We start from the raw sequence: 15,791 nt of genomic DNA, 5'->3' as shown, positions 1-15,791 counted from the left end.
CTAGCACTTCTGTTGTAGGCCTATGTATGAGGATTTTTATCATTTCGCCGCTTTTGGATTTAATCATAAGGCTCAAGCTGAGGGAGTCAAGAAGGAAAATTGGAAGCAGGAGAAAATCAGGGGTAAGATTAATAGGTTTTTTTACCGATAGTCGTAGACTATTGACTCGGTACGATCGGCTTCGAGTTCCAAATTTTGGTGGGGTCAGGAAGACTATGATGGAGGAGACACATAAGTCCAAATTTTCAATACACCCCGTAGCCACAAAGATGTATCGGGATTTGAGACTTAGTTACTGGTGGTTGTGCATGAAGAGGGAGATATCATGGTATGCTGAGAGGTGCTTGACACATCGTACGGTCAAGGCCAAACACCAAAGGCCACAAGGGAAGATTTAGCTTTTAGTAGTTCCCATGTGGAAACGGGAACATATCACTATGTATTTTATCAGCAAATTACCCAGGATGGCTAAGGGATCTGATGCGATATGGGTTTTTGTGGATCGTCTGACCAAGAGTGCCTACGTTCTGGCTATTCGGGAGAGCTCCTCAGTCGAGAAATTAGCCGAAGTGTATGTGTGTGGGATTTTCGCTCGATATGGTGTTCCAATCTCCATTATATCAAATCGGTATGTTCGGTTCACTTTGCGATTTTGGCAGAGGTTCCACGAGGAACTGGGTACGAGATTACACTTTAGCACCGCTTATCATCCACAGACTGATGGGCAAAGAGAGTGGACCATTCAGACTCTTGAGGATACGTTGAGAGCTGTATTATTGATTTCGGTGGGAGTTGGGACTCCTACCCCCCCCCCCAACTGAGTTTTCTTACAATAATAGTATCACTCTAGTATTGTGCACCACCTTTTGATTTTCTTTATAAGAGGAAGTGTCGTACGCTAGTCTCTTGGGGGAGATCGGTCACAAGGTTATGGGAAAGACCAAGATAATCCTTCAGACAATAGCTTATCCAGTAGATTAGGCAGAGGTTACAGATAACTTTGAGTTGACAAAAGAGTTATGCTGACAGACATCGATCCGAGTTGGATTTTCAGGTTGGTGATATGGTTTTACTGAAGGTGTCACCCTAGAAGGGTGTAATACGCTTCAGGAAGAGGGTCAAGTTGGGACCCCGGTTCATTGGGCCATTTCGAGTAGTGGTTAGGATAGATAAGGTAGCATATTGTTTGAATCTGCCTGAGGACCTTAGCCAGATTCATAGCATCTTCCATGTTTCTTAGCTTTGGAAGTGTGTAGCCGATGATATAACATTGGTTCCTTTAAACGATATATATGCGGATGATCGCCTGAACTATATTGAGAGGCCAATGACGATTTTGGATAAGAAGACGAAGGCCTTGCACAACAAGGCGGTACCATTGGTCAAGGTTCAGTGGCAACATCGAAAGGGTTCCAAATGCACTTGAGAACCCGAGGCATAAATGTGGGAGCATTACCCAGAGCTATTTGCAACTGAGGACTTCGATGATGAAGTCTGATTAAAGGGAAGGAAAATTGTAACGCCAAGTTTCAGGTATGTTCCTTTTTAAGTAATTTTAATAAAATTGGAGTTGGATTTATGGTGGCCACGACGTGGTAATGGAATCCCATAGCGTTGTCAAGGCAAGAGTTTTTGTGGTCCTTAAGTTGGCGCCACAACATGGCATATATCGTAATATCGACATAGCGTGGCCGTTGTTTAATGAAAAACCCTAATTTGGGGTTTGAACCCTTATTTAAGGAATGTGACGGCTAGGGTTGCCCACCCTCAGCCTCATTCACTCCCCTTCGGCCTCCAAAAGGAAACCCTAGTCTCCATTACTAATCTTTGAGTTCTTGTGTGTTTTGGTGGTATTTTGAATAAGAAGAAGAAGGCATCTTTGAGCTTGGTTCCAGCAAGCAAATCTTCTCACCAACCTTGAGCACGTTTATGGACCATTGTAAGTCCCCAAGATCCAACCTTTATGTTATTTACCTTTAGATCAATCCCTTTTGTCCCAAAATATTCTTGGTATGAGAATTTGGATGGCTGAATCTCATAAAGTTGGCAACTTTACGGATCCATGTGATCATTCTAGTGTTATATGTTCAAAATCTGAGGATCTATGTAGTTTTTGGTTCCATGCTTAAGTTTAAGCCTTTATTATCATGTTTTTTACCTAATATGGAAGGGACATGTATTGGACATGCATGTATATAAATCTGCGGCTTTTAGAGCTTATTTAGAGTATGGAATCATTTTGGAAACTTTGGATGTGCAACTCTATAGATTTGGTGCTTAATGGGTGTTTTTATGCTTTTGGTCACTCTTAAGGAATTAGGGTTTGGGATCTTGACTTATCGAGGAGTCTTATTGGATAACGTTAGAAACTTTATCCATCAAGACCATGAGAAGGACCATATGTGAGCTTTAGAGCTCTTGAATTGTATGAAAATGACTTAATGGTTAAGTTGTTCAGACTAGTCCCTACGGCATAGCCTTAGGTTGCCACGACATGGCGACTTGGTAGAGGCACGTTTGCTTTTTCGTTTAGTAGCCATGACATAGACAAGGATAGCCATGGTGTGAAGACCGCCTGGAGTGACTTTTGACTTTTACCAAGTTTGACTTTAGGTTAATTGGGGTATTTTGAGTTGTAGATTGAGGCTTGGTCCCTAGGTATTGTACAGGTGACTCGTAGAGCCGATAGTTGGAGCAGCATTCAATTATGCTATCTTTCTGACATTGAGTTGAGTTTTCTTCATTGTACTTGTGGGACGAAGACACCAATTCTGGCCCACGGGATTATGTATCCTGTTATATTGGATGATGTTATATTGGTTATAATATATACTGGTAGATCTATATGATTATTTGTGTTTACTGGTTATATGTTAGACTGGTAGATCTGTATGATTAGATGTGCCTGCTGGTTATTGATTATTATTGTATATGTCGACATGTTATGGTTTGTTGGGTTGAGGTTGTCCTGCTTTGTGCTGAAGGTAAAGAAACATGGGGCGGTCCAGATAGGTTGTAGGCCCTACGAGGCAGTCCAGTCAGGCTGAAGGCCCGGAGAGTGGTCCATATAGGTTGTAGGCCATGCGAGGTGGTCTTGTCATGATGAAGGCTCATATATGCATGTTGTTATCTGTTTGGTTGTATGTGGTACTTTGGGGGAACCCACTAAACTTTGGCTTAGAGTTTGAACTTGTGATTTCTGGTAATTTAGGGGACAAGGGTAATGCAAAGGCTTGACCGTACACATCATCTTAGATTTTTATGAGATTATGGTTTTAGGATACTCTAATTCATGTTTATGACTTTTGGAAACTATGTTTTGTAAACACTTATGGTGTTGGATTGGTACATAGAATGGTGCTTAACTTGTAGGAAATTCAAGGGCGAACCCCAACGACCCCACGACAAGATGCAACCATTAGACATTCCAGTGTGGAAACAGGAAGATATCACTATGGATTTCATCACGAAGCTTCCTAAGACCGCACGTGGAGTAGATTCTATATGGGTCATCGTGGATCAGTTGACCAAGAGTGCTCATTTCATCCCGATCCAGAAGAGTATATCGGCTGAGAAGCTGGCTGAGATCTACGTACGTGAGGTAGTGGCACGACATAGAGTGCCTGTTTAGGTTGTGTCAGACCGAGATGTTTGTTTCACTTCCAGATTTGGGAAGCGGTTTCACGACGAGATGGGCACTCGTCTTCACTTTAGTACCGCTTTCCACCCTCAGACTGACGGGCAGAGTGAGAGGACGATTCAAACTCTAGAGGACATGTTGCGTGCGCGTGTATTGGATTTCGGAGGCAGTTGGGATACATATCTTCCATTAGCAGAATTTTCGTATAACGACAACTACCACGCTAGCATAGACCGACCACCCTTCGAGATGCTCTACGGTAGGAAGTGTAGGACCCCAATCTGTTAGGGCGAGGTCAGTCAGAGAGTCATATGGAGTACTGAGGTAGTACTCAAGACTACTGAGAGGAACCAGCAGGTCCGGAGCAGGCTCCAGACTGCTCAGAGTCGGCAGAAAAGCTATGCCGACAAGCGTTGTTCAGACTTGGAGTTTCAGGTGGGCGACATGGTTCTCCTGAAGGTGTCACCTTTGAAAGGTATCATCCGGTTCAGGAAGCGGGGAAAGTTGGGCCCCAGGTACATCGGTTCGTTCAGGGTTTTGGCTCGGGTGGCCCGAGTTGCTTATCGTTTGGATCTTCCAGCAGAGCTTAGCCAGATCCACAGTACTTTTCATGTCCCCCACCTGTGGAAGTGCTTAGTGGATGACTCTGCAATTGTGCCTTTATAGGATATACAGGTCGATGACAGCCTGGACTACATCGAGAGATCGGTATCCATTCTCGATAGGAAGACGAAATAGCTAAGGAACAATAGGGTAGAGTTGGTAAAGGTGCAGTGGCAGCACTGCAAGGCTCAAAGTGGACTTGGGAGCCCAAGGAGGAGATAAGGAAGCACTACCCGGAGTTATTCCCAGACGCAACGGACTTCGAGGACTAAGTATGATTCAAGTGGGGGAGAATTGTAACATCCGTCACTTGAGGTAATATTTATTTTAAAATACTTATTATTTATTGTTGGACTATGAATTGGATAAGTGGATTATTGAGTTGGACTTTAACAAAGTGGGCCGATAAGTTGGGCTACCCGAAGATGTACGCGTGGCATAAGCTTAGCGTACGCGAGGCGCAGTGCAACATTGGATGCGGGGGTAGAGGCGCGTACGCACAACGTACTCATGCAGACTCAAAACCCTGATTTTTAGGGTTTAAGCCATATAAATATAACATTATGACTCAAACCATAGCCTTTTTACCAACCTCTCAACCTTAGAAACCCTAGATAGCCTCTCATGCTTCATCCTTGTGTGTATTTGGCTTTGTGAAGATCTTGGTGGTGTTTAGAAGTTTGAAAGAAGAAAAGAGAAGTTATAGAAGAAGAACTTGAGTATCATGAGCTCAAGGATTTGAGATTACATCACCATTTGGCACTCACTGGAGGTATAAAGCTTTCAACTTGCCTCATGAATGTTTAGATTTATGTTAATGGAGTTTTGGACCTCCTTAGGTCTCAAGAATGGATTTTTATGATTCAACTTCACTTCTAGGCTTAGGGTTGCCACCCTAAGTGCTAAATGTGCCCCTATGTCAGTAAAGTTTCGATATTCGAGGTCCTTTTGTGACCATGGATGAGTTATAGTCATTTCCATGGAAGTTAGTTGCTATATTCCAAGTCTGGGTCCATTTGGTGTGTTGCAAGCCACCAAGTAATCGACTTTGTGAGTTAAGACATGTTAATGGACTCAGATATGTAATTTAGACTTAAGGTCTTAAGGGATTAAGCAATTTTGAAGAATATGGCTTAACAGGGTCGTACACTGGGCGTACAAGCCAGTACGTGCAGCATACACGCCATACAGCCTGTACACTTAGCGTATAGAAGAGTACGCTCTGTGTACTCTCAGGTTTTGGGCTTTATGTCTTTTGGGCCTCGGATTGGGACAATATTTGGACTTATCAGCTATTGGGCCTTAATGGGCAATCAGAAGTCAGTTAATGGGCTAAGGACATGTTTGGGTCCATTTGGCGGCCCGTATATGTATGCAGGGGTTGAAGGCACCAATGCTACCCGTATATGTATGCTAGTATGTTCGGGTTAAGGTCCAATGCCGGGCAATGCCTGATGTAGGTTTATATGTTTCCGGGTTTCGATTCGATGTTGGTTGGTGCCCGAGGAATGTTTGTATGCTTGATGTGTTCGTGATTCTTGCATGTGTCTGTTTTATATGTTTATGGATCTCGGTCCGATGTCGGGCAATGCCTGAGAATGTTTCTATGCTTCCGGATTTCGGTCCGATGTTGGGCGGGGCCCGAGGAATGTTTATATGTTTATGTTATGTGATTAATTATGTGTATTTTTGATATGTTTATATGTATACCGAGCTTTGCTCGATGTCGGGCGGGGCTCGATGCCAGATTTCGGTTCGATGTTGGACTTGTCCGATGCCGGGCGGGGCCTGATGTAGCGGGCAAGGCCCAATGTTATGTTATCATGTGACTATGTGATTATGTGTATGGTATGTGGTAGTTTGGGAAGACTCACTAAGTTTCGTGCTTACAATTTTCAGTTTTGGTTTCAGGTATTTCCGATAGCAAGAGGAAGAGTTCGGGATGATTGTAGTGCACATACATTTGTTTAGCTTGGGATGTTTATACTCTGATATATATATATATATATATATATATATATATATATATATATGTCAGATGTTTATGATATTTTGAGATACACGACTTATGATTTTTATATGATGTTTGATAACTATGGTTTTCTTAACGATTTGAAATGAAATATTTAGACTGTATTTTTGGAATGTTTCAGATTGATACACCCGTATTTTTTTGGAAAGGTTTTTGAAACTCTAGTTTTGGAAATAATGTGAATTCCTCTAATATTTCAGAAATTGATATGAAATATTTTATGAAAAATACGTGTTGTTACACAACCCCGTCGCCGGTACCATCTGAAGCGACACCCACCTCCACGTGTGTATAAGTGTGTTTATCTGTAATTGACACCTCAATTAGATTTGTATCTTAATCCATTACAAAATTAATGGATCAATTAGCAACCAAACTCACATACAGATGATTAATACAATTACTTTGTGATATCATTTTGTAACAATCACTTATTTTATGACTTCTTATGTTGGAAAGGAGAATTGTATTGGGTGGGCAACAAAGGATCCATATGGATTCGTATCAGCATACGAATTTAACCATAATTTTACATTCAAGTCAAATTTAACTTTGATTCATGTATACTTTACAAAATGTTTAATCACTTATTGAACCATGAATTCATGCTCTTGCCTAACATATCTTATACATATATAATGATATCAGGGGATAGGTCAAATATCATCAAAGTATTTGTAACAATCAACTCATTTATTTATGTCTTTTTTTTTTTTTTGCTTCAAAACATATCCCATATCATTATATTTTCACAATTAGTAATCAAATTCCTCAATTTTAAAAGGAATAATCCAATTCAACATTTCCAATTCCTAAAGGTTTTTATCATCTATGAACAGGGAAGTTCAACCTTTTCAATTCCTAAAGGTTTTTATCATCTATGAACATGGATGTTGGAGCTCATGATGTTTCATTAACCATCCTTTAATAGGAGTATCTAAGAGTGTTCGTTTGGATGGATCGGTCCGACCCGATCCAATTACAATTCGGTTGGATCGATTTTTATAATTCGGTTTTCAAAAACCAAAACATTTTAAAACGACATATAATTATAATATTACCCAACTTTACACAAGAAACAAAAACAAATAATTTAGTTGTGATTTGAAATTTATAAACAACTAATAAGAAGATATATTATAGTTAACTATTTTATAGATACAAAACTTTCGAGAGAAAATACATATTAATGTTTTTTTATCGGGTGAAACATTTTGAATCTATTTGAAAAAATGAATTACAAAATTAATAAATAACTATAGATATATATTATAAATAGATAAATAATAAATGTTTATTCGATTTTTTGGATTATTCGGTTCTTATTTTATAAACCACACCAATCCGAAATCCAAAATAATAATTCGGTTTTGTTGAAAACCAATCCGAAAATTCGAATATCCGAATCAAATTGTCCAATCCAAATTGTCCAATTGGATAATTCGGTTTTATCTGAACAGTGAACAGCCCTAGGAGTCAGTTATGCGGATGTTTGAACTACAAATTTTCTTATTTACTTTACATCTTTTTTTACTATGTTTCATGCTTAACATATGCTTTTGTTTTGTTTCTTGTGTTATTTTATTCCATATAAACATCAAGAGAATCTAAAAGTTATAACAAAAGTCGCAAAGTCGTCTTCTTAATCGGCTAACACCCTCTGTTTTATAGAAGTAACACATATTAGAAAATCAACTCCTTTCGATATAAGGCTGGAAGGTATGGAGCGGGAAAGGGGAGCAAGAGAGCTTCCCTTTCACTGGAACACCGCCCCCTGGCTGAGGGAAGCAACCCGCAGGAAAGAGGTGGGGGAGGGGGTGCCGCACTCTCTCTCCTCATTCTATTGGGCAATTTTTTTTAATTATTTATAAAATTATATACCTACTAAAAAAATATAAAAAATATATCAAAATTCATGGTTTTTAATTCATTACAAAATAACTACAATATATGTATGAAATATATTTAAAAATAATAAAAAAATAGTGATGAGAGCTTCTCACCAATTCCTTGGGTTTTAGGTGGGGGAAAGGAAAATAAGAGAAAAGATATGTGGTCCACAAAAAGTGAGAAAAACACCTCTTCCATACCCTCGAGTCTAATGTGGGAATACTTTGGCTGGAATGATGACAATTGAATCATGATGCCGAAATGGTGACAATTAGGTCCGATCTTTCATCTCTACAAAATACAAACATTTTTTTTATAGAACTAGAAATGAGGCCTGTGCGTTGCACGGGTCGGTTTTTGTTGTTGATGTTTGGCAGGTTACGAAAGTAGGATGCTATAATGTCATTCAAATACTAAGCAACTGTATAGATTGAATAGAGTATAATATCAAATACATGGAAATATGAAAAGATGAAACAAATAGCAATGTACTTTGTTTGTTGGTAAAAAAATGAATTACAAAAAAAAAAAAACCAAAAAAGAAGATGTAAATTCAAAGCGCATTGCTATTTAGTGCACTTAAAACGAAAAAAATGGAAATTACACATAATGACAATAAAACCATTACTGCTGAAATTGGAAGAACCTAAAGAACTGTAGCCTCAGCATCCTTTGCCTCTCAAATTCCAGCTGCAACTATAAAAAATGTCTACATATATGTTTATATAAGCACAACTTGTGGCATTATAGATATACACAATCAATAACATCTGAAACTTAAAAAAGTGCATCATAATGCAAAAGAAAAATGAAAAATAGTTCGGTGGATAAATCATCAAAAACTAATAGTTTAATGACTAAATCAATAAAAAAAAATGTTAGTGTAGTGGCTTAATTAATTAGTAAATAAAATTTTTAGATGATAAAAAAAACATAATGATAAAAAGATTTTTTTTTTTTAAAAAATTTATATAACATCAAAAGAGGCCAATTAGGTCAATTTTCAAGAAAAGAGTTGCATACTTGGAGGTGACTTGCTACATTTTCCCTAGTAATTTCATCCAAATATCATGAAATCAAGAATCCTTTTAGACAAAGCTTCTGCATTTTACAGAAGCAACAAACTTTGTATGAAAGATCAATTGACCAAAAAGCAGTAAATCATTATTTTTTTATCCAAAAAAAAAGAGTATGAAGGGGCAATTTGGACAAAAACTATGGCACTGGCTGGAGTAGCTCCATATGAAACCTTTGCTTTCGAAAGTAATGAAGCAATACATTGTTTCAGAAGATGTGTACTTGAAAGTTATAAATGTATCCCAAACTCTATTTTATTCGGATTGTTGTGTTGTATAAAACCATTGTCAAGGGTAAAATTGGTATTTGGTTATTAAAAAAAAACATATCGGTACAGCACGATAACAATGAACAAAATATACATGTCGGTTTGCAATATCATATAAAATAAGTGAATCTTTTTTAATTTGCAAAGTATTCCAGCCAATATGAGGCACTCTACAACCGTTCACAGAATCAAAACGTCCAACCACCCCGGGAATCAAACCAAGACCTCTCACTGAGATACCAAACATTGAATCAGTTAACAAAAAATATTTTAAGTTACAAGTTACAACTACTCACCTGGCCCGTTTTCTTCACTTGACTTAAAAAGTAGTTGCAGACCAAGACAAATGCCTAATTACCTAAATTATCATATATGTAAAATGTCATATTAAGAGATGACAGTTCCATGAAACATACTGTTAGGTCGTTAGTAGCTTCATACCACTTGCAGAACAACTAATAACTTCACCCTGTTGAGTCGACTCAGTAGTACAGTTGCCAGAAATTAAGTCACTGTGCAAGAGCAGATATCCATTCTGAAATAAACAACATCATCAAAAAGTTTAAATCATAAATTTAGTATATGAGAAATTAAATTGAGAATATCCAAAACTAACATCATCATTATTAACAGAAAGACTCTCTTGAATGATGCAGTCAATCTTTTGTCAAAAACTTATTGATCAACTATATGAAAAGAAATTAACCATGTTCAGTGCCTTAGTTAAATCTATAAACCCATACGTTATTATGTTCTAGCAAAAGGAACAAAAAAAACACCTCTCGTTTTGTATGTTGCTGCCTATTAACCCACCGTCTATGCCCTTGAAAATTTTATGTCATGCTTTTCAACTTTTATATATTACAACCATAGAAACCTTACGTGTTTTCAACTTTTAAACTTAAATCTAAACATAGAAACCTTAGGTCTTTTAAAGCTCAAAGAAGTTGAAACATTTATATAAACAATAAATTAAAAACTTTTGAATACACAAATAGCTTTATGTCTGACCATTTATAAAGGAAAATTTAGCTAATAAGTGATTTACCTGTCTACTTTAAATATCTCCCTCTCAATCTCCTCTATTCTTCAATTTCATATGTCGGTGGTTGGACATAAAAGATGTACACCCATTGGAAGAGGATGGTAGAAGTCGAGATAATACTCAGTTTCGAGACAAATTTGAAAGTAAATTGGTAACCTGTGTGGAATAAAATCTCCAAATCAAACAAAAAAATGCAACCAAGCAAAGACCGAATTGAAAAATTAAGCAATCGGAAACTGAAATTCAAACTTGACGAACGAAACCCTGCCTGAAGATAAGGCATGAATACCCAAAAAGAAACAAAAATTAAAAACATTAAACTTGGAAAAGGAATGATTCAAACGAAGTACGAACCTGGTGAAGGAAGTCTGAAGAAGCAACAATGGAGAATTCGGGGCACCCGAGAAGCGAAGGGGGCCGACAATGGTGCGTTCATGGTCACCATAAAGCTCCAAACTGGAAATTTTACCCTATTCCTTCAACCGATTTAGGACTAAAGTAAATAACCCAAGGAATATCTAACCTCGCAGTGGTGTTCTTCAAAAGATGAAAGAGTAGAAGGTCCGATGGATTTTGACCTCGACAAAACAAATCGAATCATCATAAATGGGTATGAGAAACAGACCTGATGCGTGTGTCGATGCCCGCATCTTCACCGAACGGCCGTCACTATTTAGCTTTACGGAGGTGAACGTGTACTATTCCTGTTCACGATCAAACAACTTGTCGCCTCCGGTAAACCGGAAAGCTTCGGTGGGGAATTTCTAGTCCCTTCGTACAGAGGCTCTTCGTTTCTCGACCCAAAGGGCATAGGTGGATGAGAAAGCAGGTGGGGGGAAGGTAAGCAGAACCTGTCGGGGAAGGCATGGGAACCACGGTATCAGCTCCGTTCTTATCTTGGGGAAGGATTCGCCGGTGTGAAAAAAAAGCAAGCAGACGGGTAAAGTGGATGAGAGAATGGGAGGCGGTTTAGAAAAATAGCAATCGGTGGAGAGGATAACGTACACGTGTGATAGTAGAATGAAAACTAAATCTGACAGCAACCAGGAAACAACATGTAGCAAGTAAGGGAACCTAATTATTATATATGGATGATTTTAACATACACGTGTCTAATACACCGACCCACATGTGTACAAATCCGGGACCAATTTGGCCAGGGACTAAAATTAAAATCTTTTATTATAAGGACACAATTGAACATGTATATATAAAGGAAGGACCATTTTTGCCCTAAAATTAAAATCTTCTATTAGAACGACACAAGTGAACATGTATGTATAAAGGAAGGACCATTTTTGCCCCATCCTTAGCAAATTTATTGTAGCTAAGGATAGCTAAGGATAGAGAATTTTAATATATAGTATAATCTGTAATTATTTATGTTTAAATTAGGTTTTTGTATAACTATTCATAAATTTATTCAAATATTTTATCAAACAAATACTTTTTATTCAACACAAAACATAAGAATAAAATTGTCATTTTTAAATACGGTATAATCTTTATATATATTAAAAGAGAAACTTGATGACATAATCTTCAACAATCAGGACCATTCATTGTATTCTTGATTAATTTCAACCATTGGATCATTTTGATGATGTCATATAAAATAAAATAAAATTAATATTGACTAAATTAAGTTGACTAAGTTTGAAAAGCTGAAAACTTATTAATGGTGACTGAAATTTTTAATTGGAATCTATACAAGTGAAATAAATGTTAGTATAATTATCAAAACATAAATATGGTTCCTTCCTTTTTAAAATCAAGTAATCTGTATATACCTTTCATATTTATAGAATTTGAAATCAAAGAATTCAAAATAGTGTGATATGAATCACAATATTTATTTCTTCATATCCTTTCCAAAATTGTTGTTCAAAATTATGTTAAGTATATATTCTCATTCAGTTTTATCACAATTTCGTGAAATTTGGACTTTACAACATCACGTTCGAATACCAACTTCATAAGGTTAGCAATTTTTTTTGATTTACTTATTAATTTCTTACTTCTGATTATAATTTATGTGTTCAGTATATATATCAATGGCATATTAATGGGTTTTTGATAAACGGATTTTCTATTCTCTCTCTCTCTCACTCCCTCTCTGTGTGTGTTTGGATTGGATTAAGTAAAATTTAGTTTAATTGGTTATGTGTTAATTGGATTGGATTATGTGTTTGGATTGGATGAAAAAAATAAATAAAGAAAAGTAAAAATATAATAGATTCCAGAAGGGTTTAGTGTCTATATATTAAAAGAGAAACTTGATGACATCACCTTCAACAATCATGGCCATTCATTGTGTTTCCTTGATTAATTTCAACCATCGGATCATTTTGATGATGTCATCATAAAATAAAATAAAATTAATATTAATTAAATTAAGCTGGCTACGTTTGGAAAGTTGAAAACTTATTAATGGCGACTGGAAATTTTAATTGGAATGTATTGAAGTGAAATAAACGTCAACATAATTGTCAAAACATAAATATGATTCCTTCCTTTTTAAAATCAACTAATTTGTATATACCTTTCATAATTATAGAATTTGAAATCAAAGAATTCAAAATAGTATGATATGAATCACAATATTAATTTCTTCATATCCTTTCCAAAATCGTTGTTCAAAATTATGTATAAGTATAATCTCATTCAGTTGTTATCATAATTTCGTGAAATCTGGACTTTGCAGCATAACATTCGAATAACAGCTTCATAAGGTTAGCATTTTTTTTTGATTTACTGATTAATTTCTTACATCTGATTATAGTTTATGTGTTCAGTATATGTATCAATGGCTTATTAGTGAGTTTTTGACAAACAATCCAAAGGTAAAAAAAGTATATGTTCAGTATATTCTTGCTGTAAAAACTACTTTTAATTGGAATGATTTGTATATTCTTTTATATATATGTGTATGTATTTCTCAATCAGCATATGCATTTTTGTCCAAAGGTAAAAAAAGGCAAATGTAATTTTGATATTGCAGTATTATACATACTTGTTGTAAAATGACCTATTTACCTTTGTTGTGTGTGTTTGTGTATGTATGTGTGTGTGTTTGGATTAGATTATATGATTGTATTTGATGATGTAAAATCCAGTTTAATTAGTTCTGTGTTTGGATTTGATTATGTGTTTGGATCGAATGAAAATAGAAATAAAGAAAAGTAAAAGTGGAGTATCTTCTCGAAAAGTTTACTGTCTACATATATTATTTCTTCAAAATGACTTATTTACCCTTGCAATAAAACTACTTTTTTGGGAATGATTCATATATTTCTTTAATATATGTTTGTGTTTGTGTTTCTCAATCAGCATATGGTTTTTTGTCCAAAGGTAAAAAAAGGCAATGTACTTTTGATATTGCTTTATTATACATACTTGCTGTAAAATGATTTGCTTACATCAAAATGATAATGCAGGTGTTATCATCCTCCTACGTATGGCAAATTTTAAAACTTGGGGGGGGTAAGAATATTTTTTCATTAATAATTTTCATTTCATTACATTAATATTTTATTTATAAGATAAATTAATTTTTAACTTTAATTGTTATTTCCAGGTCAGCCTCAAGTGGGTAACTGTTTGTTTCGGTCAAGATTGCATATTAATGATGACATGTCTCACATTTCAAAATTCAAAAAAACGTACGTCTTTTATCATTAATTAATAGTTTAATGTTTGTTTTCCTTATTCTTAATCATTAATTATTTATATTGTTTAAATTCTTCATTTTTTTCTTCTTATATGTAGTATTGTTAATATGGATTTGAATGTTGAGTCTTCCATTAGTACTACACAACTTAACACTAATAATGTTGTGGCCAAGACAGAAGATTACTACCTCCGTTTTCCAATCAAGAACATTGATGATATTCCAGATTATAATAAGGTATACTTAACAGTATTAATATTTTTCCATTAATTTTATAAATTTATAGCGCATAACACAATGAATATATATATATATATATATATATATATATATATATGAATTTTCTTATATATTTTTAATTTTTTTTTTATAAAATAGGAAATTAGTTTGTCCATCATTGCTACTGTCATCGGTTTTGATTTAAACGAAGACTGGTATTCTTTTTATTGTTGTGACTGTTCAAAAAAATTAAGTAAGAATGATGATGATACCAATGCTGAACCATTTAGTTGTGATGGTTGTGATGGAGTTTCTGATGTTTACAGCAAGTAAGTTCATAATTTTACATTTGTAAAATTCTTGTGTCATTAATCTATATTCGAATGTTTCCAATTTTATTTCATTGTCCATTAAAGTGTCATTTTATAAATTTTAAGGTAGGGGTCGTAATTCGTGTTCAATATGAAACTGGGTCTACTTCTTTTGTATTGTTGGACTGTCATGTTAAGAATGTTATTCACCAGGGTAATAAGTGGCTGATGGAAAAAAATATCAAAGGTAGCGTTAATTTTTTTAATCGTCAACTCATCTCTTATTTTGTTTTATGATATTAACTTTTTTTTAATATATGTATTAAAGAATTGAATAAATTCATTTTAACCCATTAATGCATCCAATTCTTTTTAACATAAAAATTTGTCTACAAATATGTTCTTCAACGAGTTATAATTTTTTCATGTGTTCCCTCGTATTTAACGCATGTTATAATCTAATATATATTAAAAGAGAAACCTGGGTGACATCACCTTCAACAATCAGGACCATTCATTGTGTTTCATTGATTAATTTCAAGCATTGGATCATTTTGATGATGTCATCATAAAATAAAATTAAATTAATATTAACTAAATTAATTTGACTACTTTAGGAAAAGTTGAAAACTTATTAATGGTGACTGAAACTTTTAATTGGAATGTATTGAAGTGAAATAAATGTCAACATATTTGTCAAAACATAAATATGGTTCCTTCATTTTTAAAATCAAGTAATTTGTATATATCTTTCATAATTATAGAATTTGAAATCAAAGAATTCAAAATATTATGATATGAATCATAATATTAATTTCTTCATATCCTTTCCAAAATCGTTGTTCAAAATTACGTATAAGTATAATCTCATTTGGTTGTTATCACAATTTCATGAAATCAGTACTTTGCAGCATCACGTTCGAATACCAGCTTCATAAGGTTAACATTTTTTTTTGATTTATTGATTAATTCTTACATTTGATTATAGTTTATGTGTTCAATATATGTATCAGTGGCTTATTAGTGAGTTTTTGAT

At 35.0% G+C, this 15,791-nt stretch overlaps 1 long non-coding RNA gene across 1 annotated transcript; it reads right to left on the bottom strand.

Annotated features, from left to right (window-relative positions):
- Positions 1 to 9,534: 9,534 nt before the first annotated feature.
- On the bottom strand, positions 9,535 to 11,484 carry LOC145094519 (uncharacterized). The gene is made up of 3 exons (XR_013703393.1): positions 10,910 to 11,484; positions 10,559 to 10,711; positions 9,535 to 10,045 (listed from the first exon to the last, which is right to left on the bottom strand). It is a non-coding gene; the product is annotated as an uncharacterized LOC145094519 (long non-coding RNA).
- Positions 11,485 to 15,791: the final 4,307 nt, after the last annotated feature.

This window comes from Lactuca serriola, chromosome 3 (genome assembly GCF_051521515.1).
Source record: "Lactuca serriola cultivar US96UC23 chromosome 3, Lser_US96UC23_V15, whole genome shotgun sequence".
Taxonomy (NCBI): domain Eukaryota; kingdom Viridiplantae; phylum Streptophyta; class Magnoliopsida; order Asterales; family Asteraceae; genus Lactuca; species Lactuca serriola.
Note: the sequence above shows the minus strand (reverse complement) of the source record. Positions and strands in the feature narration are given on the sequence as shown.